This window comes from Mirounga leonina, unplaced genomic scaffold (assembly GCF_011800145.1).
Source record: "Mirounga leonina isolate KUSES-001 unplaced genomic scaffold, KU_Mleo_1.0 Mir_168, whole genome shotgun sequence".
In the NCBI taxonomy this organism is placed as follows: Eukaryota; Metazoa; Chordata; class Mammalia; order Carnivora; family Phocidae; genus Mirounga; species Mirounga leonina.
Window position 1 is genome coordinate 58,138,858 of NW_023270426.1, and position 12,453 is coordinate 58,151,310.

A 12,453-nucleotide genomic window follows, 5' to 3' on the forward strand; every position below is an offset into this window, starting at 1 on the left:
TAACCACGTGTCATCCTCTTCAGGGTAGACAGCTTAGGAGGTTATTTGCTTATTTCGGTAATAATGTCTTTGCACAGGTCTCTATAGAAATCTCCTCAGGAATTTGCTATTCAGTTTTAACAGTTTGATTGTTGGCAAATCATTATCATTAAGGATGAATTTGTTGGTGAAACTAAAGCCAAACCAAATGTAGTGAACAAGGTGCTTGATGGAAACTATGATGTGATTATAAAGCAGCAGATTATTTGGTATCAGGCTTATAAATTGACACTAATTGCAGATACAAAAGGAGAATTTCAAGGGTACTCCTGATGTGAACGTGTAGCCTTTAAGGAGACATTTTGGCAAGTAACATCATAAAATTTTTAAAAAGCTAGTTTCATCAATTAGGAGTTACATATCATATATGAACATCATGGGAAATACCTTTGCAAGGAACGTACAAGGGGCAGGGAAGGGTAAATCAGAGATGCTGGATTAGAATCCAGGCTCAGACTTAATAACCATTTGACCTTAATTTTCAAAATGTCCTTGTTAGAAAATAGAGAACGTGGCAGGACCTACATAGGATGATGATTTTCCTGAGAGGAGCACATGAGATTGTACTTCTATATTCACCTAGTGGCATGTAGAGAATGCTCAGTAAATGTTCGCCAGTATTATACTATTCCACTTTCAAGGACTGCCCCATGTTCCTGGAAAATATCTCGATGTCTCATTTATCTAACAATAGTTTAGAAGTTGTTTCCTTTTCTATCAGCTTTCATGCTTCAAAGCAGTTTTTATTTCATAATAGAACTTTTTATATTTGAAATAAATATAAAATATTTAGGATAATATGTTGATTAAACCAATGTATATTATACCAAGAAGTCTTACATTCTGGGATTGCCAATTTATATTATCCTTGTCAGTGTTCCATATTCTTTTCAGAGAAACATTTTTTTGTGTGTGTTCATATTTGATTTTATCAGACTTATGAAAGTAATTATATATCCATTTGCTTAGAATAAGGCTCCAAGATCTTATTTTTTGGTTATGGCAGACATCTTCTAAATTGCTCATTGATTACATAATCTTACACTTAAATTTAAGGAACCTTCGCATAAATATAAAGAATTAGTGGCTTTTTATTAAATCTGAGTTTTTAAGTCTTTTTAAATCAATATTATCTGTGCAGTATAGGCAAAACTGTAAGGTTGCTGAAGCTTGTCTTTGTATCACCAGCCTCCCTAGACTCACCTTCAGCTTGTCCTTCGTTCACTCTGGCATGCTCCACTCACCCAGCAGCAATTTTAAAAATCAATAAAAGCTCTTTATTGAGTGTCTCTGTCTCCTCACAGCCTTTCACTGATGTGACCCACAAGGTCCTTTCATTCCTCAGCAGCCTCTTTATATTCCAGAATTCTCTTGGACTATGTTCTATCAGAGGAGCCCACCACTCCAACCGTTTACTTCATGATGCAGTATCAATGTGTTACTCCTTTAAGTGAACTTCTCTTCAGAAGTTCTCTGAAAGGAGTTCATACTCCAAAGGAGTATCTACGATTACACAACTTCCATAAATTCCCTGTTCTGCTGATCGGGAGATGCTTCAGGGAGGAGACTTTGAGCGTGTCTCAGGTCCCTCCCACTTGGCCGACGTGTAAGTGAGCCCTGGGTGCTAGTAAGTGGGAAGCCTGGCTCTTACTTGAAGAAGAAACTTTATTATTTTTGAAGAGGTTGTGATTGGAAGATGAACTCTCTATCAGCCAAGTATCATTATGCTCCTTGAAAATTTGTCTACTTATTTTTTTTTAAATATAATAACACTTTAGTACCCGTTGTTCCAGTCTCTTTTTCTATTCCCGTCTTGCATAGGGGGCACCCAGTGGATGCATGTCCCTTGTGCCATAGCTACCATGTTGTCACGTGGTCTCACCCTGTGTGAACTCCCTTCTGCCTCGAAAAGCCATCAGAGGTGTAATTAGTGATTATTTCTCCAGAACTGTCTTGAAGGAGATCTAAGAGCCCTGTGACGAGCATGTGTATTGCTTCCTGGATGAAGGATAGAATTTGGAAGGGTTGGAGAGAGGTTCAGGGTTGGAGGGAAAAATGCATTCTGTCCTTTATCACCTCTCTGAAATCACAGATAAAGCATCTTCCTTTGTGCAAAGATGGGGCACGTAAATCAAATATCTCCCAACTTTGTATGGCATTAAACCTGTAAATCTGGAGCATCCATATCAAATGCAATGTACTTTATAATATATTCTGAAGAAATTCAGAGATGAAGAAATATGATTCTAAGTAAAAGATTTTGAATGCTACTTAAAGAAGGGTAAGGAGAAAACATTCTACAATTTTCTTATGCCTTTTGACCCCTTTAGCAATAGTGAAATAGCTAATCAATAGATTTAGTCCTGTCTTTTCCATTTCCTTCTCTTTTTTCCTTCTTTCTTCCTTCATCTTTTCTGCTTCATCTTCTCATTTTCAGTTGTAAATTTTTTATTTTCAGTTATAAAGTCAGTACAACCATAAACACACACACACACACACACACAACTGGTTATTCACAATTAGATTTTTTTTTCATGCTTTGGAAAGTTACACTTTCTGTTTCAGAACCGTAAGATATTAATAATTTTCTATTTATTTGAATCACTTCAAAATAAAATACTGCTAACAAGGGAGCTTATTTCTGAACAATTGATGTGTGCTACAGATAATATGGTCATAGAAGAGTTTCTATGATTTTTTTGTTATTAATCACTATTATTACTGATTACAACAGTGATTAACTCACAGTGAATAAGGCATGTGCTTGTGTTGTTTATCTATTTTCGAAGGATTTATGTTCATCCATCTACACCTGTTCCACACATTCTCACCTCACCCTTTGGTAGCTGTGAGACTCTAGTTTGGGTTGCCTATGGCTACAAAACAACTTGCGCACAGGAGAATAAAGCCTGTGGTTTCCTCTATGTTATTGCTGGGCCATAGCCTTCTAAACTCCCTGGGTCAGTGATGATCAATTGAGTATTCTAAAACTTGAATGTATATGCATATATACTTCTCGTAACAAGCACTCTCTGCACTATTTTCTAATGACTTTTCTGAAGAGTCAATTCAAGCCATTGTTCATATTTAAAGCTGTTTTACTCAGTGCCTGAAACTCAAGTAGAACTTGAGAATGATTTTTCGCTCATCTCTAGTGTTGGGTGAACCTTACCATTTGCCCATCTACATAGAAATAATTAAAACTATTTAAGTGCAAGTATATCTAACAATAAATAAAAATGGACCCTAGAACTTCTGTAGCTGTATCCATAGGCTTCCTTTGGTCTCCTAGGGCCTGAGATCGCTGGGTGCTGGTTTTCTTTCTTTCTTTTTTTTTTTTTAAGATTTTATTTATTTATTTGAGAGAGAGAGCACATGAGAGGGGGGAGGGTCAGAGAGAGAAGCAGACTCCCCACTGAGCAGGGAGCCCGATGCGGGACTCGATCCCGGGACTCCAGGATCATGACCTGAGCTGAAGGCAGTCACCCAACCGACTGAGCCACCCCGGCGCCCAAGGGTGCTGGTTTTCTTGCTACTGCAAAGCAAGAGAACCGACCCTCTTGAAGAAGAGAAGAGGCTCTAGTGAGGACTGAACAATCTAGCACAGAGAACAGTTTATCAGAGGCCTTCAGATTCACTCAGATTCTTAGGCCCCATCTCAGATCTCCTGAGCAACAACCTCAGGAATCTGCATTGTAACTAGCTCCTTGGGTGTTTCTTACGTATAGTTTGCTTGCAAGCCACAGCCTTAGGGTAAAGGGTGATCATAAGATTTTGCTTGCAAGCCACTGCCTTAGGGTAAGGGTGATCATAAGATCTGCGAAGACTTCTAATTCCTTAACCTGACATTTGCTACATTATTCGTTCCCACGCTCTCAACTAATGGTAAGTTTTATGGAACTTCTAAATTAGTGAACTCTTTTCAAAATAGTAACAATGAGAGATCAGAGTGATATGAATCTTTCCATTGCTTGTCTTGGCTCATACTGTAAACAATCAAAAAGGACATGCGACATATATTCTGCCCGTTGTGATTAGAAGACTGATTAAGCAATGCGGGGACCCAATTCTCTCAAATTTCTGTACAGTTCTTCATCTTTACGTAACTGAGGGTCAGTGCTTATCTTTTCTTGGATGAACTCTTGGATCCCAGTATCTCAGCAAAACCTGTAAAATAGGTTTCAGATCCCGCGACCTCTACCGTTAGTGACAACTGAGCTGAGAACACATTCATGCTTCAGTGGCTGCCGGCTGCTTGAGCCTAGATTCCTGGCAACCAGGACTAGTCCCATTCACAATCACCTGAGAAATGTGGCTTTTCCCTGAAAAGACTTCCAATTAATACAAATATTCCTTATGAGCTTGATAATTACCTCTTGCCTGCCGAGCAATCATATAGGGCCTTCATGACATTGTCATCCCAGACAACAGGGGGATCCGTATTCCCAGCCTTTTAACCCCTCTGCATAGCCAGATGTTGCTGTTAACCTCTCTTGGATCCAGATATTTTTAACCCTTCAGATTAAGGGGGTTCTCTGATGAGACTGTTTCTCGTTCCAACATTTTTCTGACACGAGCAAACATGTTCTCAAGCAGGCTTACAGCAGCAAGTGTGGTGAATATTTTTTTTTCATTTTTAAAAATGTCCCGTTTTATAAAACTGAAAACATTAAATGGCTATTAAGTTTTTGTGTGTGTGTGGCAACTCAGACTTATAAAGTGTACTGAAAAGTTCAAAGCTATGTGTGATAATGTAATTTTGAAGGTTGAGACCTTTCATGTTTTGTTACCAAGGTACCCAAGTAGGAAAAATATGGCTAGCTGGTCAGTAGTGTATTGTAAAGTGATTTTATTTTCCACACTCATCTTACAGGCTAAAAACTGGTGTTAGTTTTAATTATTTGGAATGCCACCAATATGGTGGGCTTCTTATAACAGTAGGGAGGGGGCAGGGCAGGCTATTGGAGGCCGGAACCCACCCATATTGTCCAGAATTCTTTTGGGACCTCACATGAAGCAAGAGAAACACCTTCTACTGGATAAACACCTTCTAGAATTGCCTTTTCCTCTGAGTTATGCATAGCCCCGCAAAGAGTCACATCCCTTCAGAGTCCTCCCAGAGATTACATGACTTGTTTCCAGTCACAAAATTACTGAGCAGTGAAACAGAGATTGCGACTCAGAGCTGCCTACTTCTGCTCAGTGCTCTTCGGACAGTACTCTTTAGCTCTAACGAGAAAACATTTAAGATCCTTCAAAGGCAGCTGAGAGAAAAGTCATTCACTTTCACTAACACCCTTTGAGATGCAGGATTTTTTGCACATTTTGCTTTGACACCCTTGTCTTTCACAATTATTAGAAATGGATATTATTTACTGATTATTTTGCTTGCAATTGATTTGCATACTGTTATCGCATATTATTAAGTGGTTTGCTGATTAATAATGTTGATTTGGACTAAATGTAATAGAATAAGCAAATACATTTGTAAATTTAGATATTTTGTGTTTTTTTATTTTTTATTTATTTATTTTTTAAGATTTTATTTATTTATTTGAGACAGAGAGAATGAGAGAGAGACAGCACATGAGAGGGGGGAGGGTCAGAGGGAGAAGCAGACTCCCTGCCGAGCAGGGAGCCCGATGCGGGACTCGATCCCGGGACTCCAGGATCATGACCTGAGCCGAAGGCAGTCGCTTAACCAACTGAGCCACCCAGGCGCCCTAAATTTAGATATTTTGTATAATTTAGGTGCTAAATGGTATCATAGAGCTGTTGAAGATTATTCTAGACCAATTCCTTGCAGGGAAATCCTGTCCACAATTTCCTCCCATATCCTATATTAATGTTTTAGGTTCCTCCCCTTTTAAAAAATTCATTTGCTTGTTTTGGTTTTAAAGCAAACACTTCTCACAGGCAAATACAGCTCTAAAGCTCAGGGTTAAAATAAATCCTTTTAAATTCAGAACATGGTAGTTATCTCCTAAATGATTTCTTTTCTAGAGGGTCAGAGAAGAATAAAATATTTATTTTGAATATATTTTCATGACCTTGATTGAATCAGTATGATGTGCAGCATTATCAACAAATTATATTATAGCAATATAAAATGTTAATATAATTAATAATAATTTGAATAAATACAAGATACTTATATTAATACAGGATTGTTGAGTCATAGAATTTCTGAGCTGTTAGGAAACACTTGCTGATGGGGCCTCTGGGGTCCAGATAGGTTTTGTAATTAACACACACACCCCCACCCACCCACACCCACACACACAGGACGCTAGTTAGTTGTTGAGTTGGTTATGTGAACTGTTTAGTATATTCTGTACTTAGGTAATGTATGTGTGCTTATGCTTTGGTATATTTGGTATTTTTAATTATTTTCTAATATTTCAGACAAATTTTTCAACCTGAACTTTTCATTTATGCATTTATCTTCTAAACATATATATTGCCATTTATTATTTTTTTCTTTCTGCTGTTTCATATACACCATAAATATTTTCAGTTTGGAAATCAGTTTAAATAGTAAGGAGAATCTAAAAAAGAGTTTATAACATAGATATTTAAATGTGTTTATGTTCTTTTTTTTAGAGCTGCATTTTAATATGCTTTGATAAAACTGTATTTCTCTAATAAGGTATTAAGTTTGGTGGCTGCAAACAGTTCCCCAATGGAATGTCACTCCCATTAATTTTCCATGTGTTCTCTTTTACTTATAGTTTTATTGTCCACATGTTTAAAGTCTAATAGAAAAAAAAATCACTGGATGTGAAGTTGGGGGGTAGAGCCAAGTCTACATCTACATCCTCACGTTGGTGACCTTGGGTAAATTTTATTTTTGTGCTTCCATTTCATTTTTTTTTTAAATGAGTAGTTGAAAGCATCAAAGACTCTTTCCCACAATTCAAACACTCCATGAGCTCAAAAGAAGATTTGATTGAAAGAAATGTGTGGGCATCACTACCTGGCTGCCCAGGATTTTCATAGTCACACACTTGTTACATACATCTGAAGTTCCTTTAAGGAAATTAACTCTTTGTAGGTGTGAGATATGGGCATCAAGAGAAGTGGGATAAGAAGAAAAGGAAGGGGAAATAAGTTAATGACAAAGGGGGGATGGTGGGTGGTGGAAATGATTCCCTTTTTACTTCTTTATATCTGTAGTCTAGTTATTCCTACTTGAAAACCTTACTGGCACCAGGTATTATCAACAGGGATGAGTAATATGTAATTTTTATCTTTACTGGGTTACATTTGGCCCACAGACAGTTGACAGCTGTCAGTCAGGTGGCTGGTCAATAAGGAGATACATTTAAAGCTGCCAAAGTATTTTTGTTTCTTTAAATACTTACAAGTAAACCATTTTAGCTGGAAGCTTCATTGTCCTGAAATTAAATAGATCGATATTCACAGTATAATTTATTGAAATTAGTTGCTGGGAGAATCAAGATTTTCCCTGTGCATCTATGGTTAAACAAAATGTTTTTCAAATGTCTTTCTGAAACAGGAGAAAAATTAATTTTTCTCCACTATAAATAAGCCATTCTTAAGATACAAAGATGCATTGCAAATAATGCTTAAAATTTAAAAATATGCTTTTAAATTAAACTTTTAGGATGCATATGAGTCATTGCAACGTCATCATAATTTCTGACTAAGACTTATTAAAAGAAATCATTTCCACATTGAGGGAGTTGGCATAGGTATTTTTGTGACACAAAAGTTGAAGGTTTACTGGAAGGTACAAACGTAGCTGCAAGTTGTACTAGGAATTAAAACTTCTTTCCATAATTACAAGAAAAAAACGTGAAATTTTAGATGAAGCCCACAATTCAGGGCATGGTTAAAATGACAAATTTTGGTTACTTGGAAATATTTGGGCTGTACCTAACATTGTCTCTAATAGGCTAAGTCACAAATAATTCACAAGACTCATAAAAAATAGTTTGGAAGAAGCTTTTGTATGGCTTGTATTGAGTGTTAATGACAAATAGTATAGTAATTACACTGTACATAAAGACTTCACAAATGTAATTCTAAAGTTGACCTGAGAGTATACGTTCAGTTTTGTTGTACTTATTTCTAGAAGTGAGTGTTCTGATTCTTTAGGAATATAGTATTTAACAGACCAGATAAATAACAAAATTATCAAGTGCATGCAGTACATAATCATTCTTTAAGAGACTAATGGAGTTATCTAAAAAATGTGGTGACCAAGTTTACTTAGGTGCCAGAGCAATATAATGAAGATGACAGAATATCACACAGAAATAGCAGTTTGAAACCATAATATATTGCTTTTTAAAAAATAGAATATACTTTAACTTTCTGAACCATATTCTACATGTAATAATTCAGAATGAAAATCAGATTTGGGTTTTAATTATGTTTTAAAAATATTAGATTTTTTGGTTGGCCGGATCATTTCTGGTAATTTTTTAAACCACAAACAGTTCATAATTTTAAACAGCAATTAAGTCAGTCTAAAAGAGTATGATACTTATAAATTTGTGGCTTATCCATATCATCATTGATCTGATAATTATTTTAGATGCAGTGGTCATTAAAAACGTCAGATCTTATTATTTTCCTACTATACAACTGTGTGTTAAGCATGTAGATTGAAAATTATTTACGAGATCATCAGAAAAAAACAATTACCTCATAATATTAGTAATTTATATTGGTAGGAGCCTTTCTCTTCTTAAGCACCAATTGTACCCCCCGCAGCCCAGAAAATTGATTTTATGGCTAATAATTTATAGCATTCTTGATCGGTGTGTGCTGTGTGTCTTTTACATTCATTAGCCCATGTTGCTTGTGAATATGGAATTTGGTTGTTAAAATGGTTTCATATGTTTACTATGTATAGTCTTTAGCTTTGAGCTCCTTACTTGCTTAAATAAATGTTTTCAATTTGTATAATACAACAATTTGTAGAGAAATGCTGTGAAGCGTAGTTAAAAGAATGAGTCCTTGAAATAGAATCACTTTTTAAAAATATATCCTGACATGTGGTCTTATTTTTCCATGTTTTGTATTAATTAAAATCCTATTTTGAAAAAAATATTTTTGCCTAAACTTTTGAATTCACAAAATAAAAATACCAAATATATAAATGTACTAATTTTGGAAATCAGTGACGTAAAAACATGCTTTAGTACTGTCTTAGTTGTTTATTCCAAAGATTTTTCTCCAAAGAAACTCTTTGTAAGGTAATGAGAAAATGTTGCCACTTTTAATTATTAAATATTCTGTGCAATACATGTATTATAAATAAAACTAATTTCATATTCTCTCTAATCATATTCTTGTCACATGCACACATAAAAAGTGTTAGCGCATGAAACGTTTGAAACGAGCATGTACCATTTCACATTTTTATTTGATTTATTAAAAAAACATTTTATTCAGAATAGATTATGACAGAATTAGGTAAAAAAGAGAGGAAATGATATTTGTGTGTTTATTCTAATAGTCTAATATCATATATGTAATTAATTCTTCATCTTTCAGATATTGGAGTTAGTAATGAAAGAGACCAACATTCAAAATATAAAGTCTTTCCTATAAAACTCTTTTTTTAAATGAAAAAAATTGTCAAATGGTAACAGCTCTACTTTCTACACCAGGCAAATCTACTGTTGGGTTAGTTGGCTCTGATTCCAATGGTCTCATCAGCTTTCTGAATGTAGGTTCCTCAGCAGTGCCTCTTCCAAGATAACAAAATCAACTTTTAAAGATTAAAAAATATATTTTGGCAATTGAAACTCACCAGTGCCTTTCTGCTTCTCCAGGAAGTTGTACCCTTCAGCACCTGCTGAGGGCTTTGTTGTCCAAACCCTGACAGGTAAAAAAATTCCTGTAGAATAAAGCCAGACCAGCTGGCTTTGAAGAGAAACCCCCCAGTTTGGGCTGCGTTTGTCTCTTCTCCTTTTCTATGAAGACCCAGGCTTTCCCCCCTTGATCGTCAAGCCGTAAGATGCGTGATCCCTGTGCACAAGTGTCTGGCAGGCCGAGGTGCACCTGTTCCTGTCACTCTGGGGTAAATTTAGCTGTAAAGGTATCACTGACAACCAGACCTTTGTCAGTGCTGGCAAAAGAACACAGAATTGCTTCCCTCCCCTCCCCCTGCCAAGCCCCTATGCAGTTAGTTCAAATGGAAAATATCAAATTGGAAGCCTATCCAAAAATCATTCCTAAAAAATGAGATTGCTTTCATATGGTAAAAAAGTAAGTTTCCTCATTTCACGCAGACTTTAAAATTACATTTCCAAGAATAATCTTGGAACAAGACAAGTTTTTGTTCAATTAATTGTGGCTGGAAACTTTTTAATGGAAACATAGCACACACTTACTTCATTTCAGATTATTAAATTGTGTTAAGCGTTAAAGTTAGTTGCCATTCTTTGCTGTAGCTTGTTTGTTCTTTTCAATCCAGAGAAATATTAGAAGGTTAAAACTTATCACATAGGAGGGATTAATCATGCTACCAAAATTAGACAGCATGTAGTTCTGAGAGACTGAATGTCAAAATTGTGTGCTCGTAGCCCTTAAACTATTGAGAGTCTAGGACCCACTACTATATTTAAAATGATAGTTCATGTCTGTGGAAACCCTGGATGTTTAGGAGCTGGTAAAGCTGGGGTTCTCTTACTCTTTGATTAAGGTAAGGACATTTATCATTTATGTGAATTTTTTTGATTAATTTCTTTATTGACAGTTTGAGAACAATTCCTTTTGAAGGAAAATAGAGAGGCAGGCAGTGTTCATTGATTTGTCTGACATAAATATAGTAGTTAAGATATATAAAGTAGCCCAAGGAGTAATGTGCTTAGACAAAGCATTCTGAGCTTCTGCTTTAATAATTATGATTTTTAAAGTGATATTACCAAGAGTTGTGCAAAGTACCTGTTCTACCATATTATTGATGTTTACAAGGTTTGGGTATGATAAGAAAAAGAAATCTGGGTCAAAATAAAAAACTGCTTTGTAAAATAAACAAAGTTCCTATTTACTTACTATGTATAAACAGCCACTCACCAAGCCTCATTTCTCCGCAGGGCACCACTTTCAGATAAAAACATAGACCTGAATGGCATCATCCAGTATCCAAGGAAACCATGTAAGTACCTCTCTCACTGTGTACTTCTCTTATTCAGAGTTTAAAAGCTAGCTGAGTACTGAATAAGTGAGTGTTTTTATTTAATAATTATATGGGAGGTACTTTTTAGGAGCTTGCTAAAAAGAAACAGGTTCTTGATTGTTATGTGCGTCATAACAAAACCCTTATGTTTTCATCATATTTCATAAAATTATGTGTTTAGTCCCAACCTCTCCATCAATTCTCATTCTTAGGTACAAAACAGCTACTCAAAAGTCGTAATGAATTGAGAGTTTCAAACTTTTCCAAGACCCATTAGTGTCTGAGAAACAATGTTTCAGAGGCCTTATGCCAGGAGAAGTGACCTAATTGTAATAAAACCTTTTTCAATTTTAAAAATCAAGAAAAAATTGATTAGAAAATAATACTTTATTGGTAAACATTTATAGCAGTTTATTTGGTTTTAGACTTCCTTGGGGAGTGAGCAAGTGAGCAAAAAGGTGAAGTTATGGATGCAAAGAATCTTGAAAGCAAGTGTAATTTTTAAGATGTGAAAGTCTATTTGCAGAAAGGCTTGGAAAGTTGGCATATTGTGTTCTTTCTTTTTTTCCCCCAAACTCATTAGTTTGTAGCTAATTTCTATAGCTAATTTTAAGGTTCTAATTAATTTTCAGAACCATGGAATCTATTGAATCTACTGTAGAAATTGTTTCCAAACAGCACACTATTCTGGACAAAGATCCACTTCACAAATATTTGGACTCTTGTATTAGGTATTTCTTTACTTGGACTTTATTATTTTTTTCTCATTTGCACTCTCTACTTTTAAAGTCAAATTATTTTCGATACTAAATAATTATTCATTATTGTTTACTTTTTCATGAAAATACTTAAAACTCTCTATACTCATATAATTATAGATTGCTTTTTTTTTTTTACCATCTGGATCAGCTATATGGTTTATCTAGTCTTTTATTTTTTATTTATTTTTATTTTTTATTTTTTATTTTTTTTAAGATTTTATTTATTTATCTGACAGAGACAGAGATAGCGAGAGCAGGAACACAAGCAGTGGGAGTGGGAGAGGGAGAGCAGGCTTCCCGCCGAGGAGGGAACCCGATGTGGGACTCGATCCCAGGACCCTGGGATCATGACCTGAGCCGAAGGCAGACGCTTAACGACTGAGCCACCCAGGCGCCCCTATCTAGTCTTTTAAATACAGACTTACTACTGTTCATCAAGGTTTTCAGGAGTTGCATTTAAATGCATCTAGTTTAGCCCTGTTTAGAAGTTTTTCA

The 12,453-nt window shown here is 35.5% G+C and overlaps 1 protein-coding gene and 1 long non-coding RNA gene across 12 annotated transcripts in view; one reads left to right on the forward strand and one right to left on the reverse strand.

Annotated features, from left to right (window-relative positions):
- The window catches only part of MEF2C (myocyte enhancer factor 2C), a 172,686-nt gene extending 162,745 nt beyond the window's left edge, over positions 1 to 9,941 (reverse strand). For 5 of the 9 annotated variants that reach the window (XM_035014816.1, XM_035014822.1, XM_035014817.1 and 2 more), the window contains exon 1: positions 9,827 to 9,931. The gene's annotated coding sequence lies outside the window, so the exon portion shown is untranslated. Of the gene's footprint in view, positions 1 to 9,826 lie in introns of all 9 variants that reach the window. The other 4 variants (XM_035014833.1, XM_035014834.1, XM_035014838.1 and 1 more) reach the window with 3 other exon arrangements.
- A 370-nt stretch (positions 9,942 to 10,311) lies between these two features.
- Positions 10,312 to 12,453, forward strand: part of LOC118016982 — a 139,797-nt gene continuing 137,655 nt past the window's right edge. For all 3 annotated transcript variants that reach the window (XR_004680998.1, XR_004680999.1, XR_004681000.1), the window contains exons 1-2: positions 10,312 to 10,720; positions 11,115 to 11,176. This is a non-coding gene — a long non-coding RNA (uncharacterized LOC118016982). The remainder of the gene's footprint in view (positions 10,721 to 11,114; positions 11,177 to 12,453) is intronic.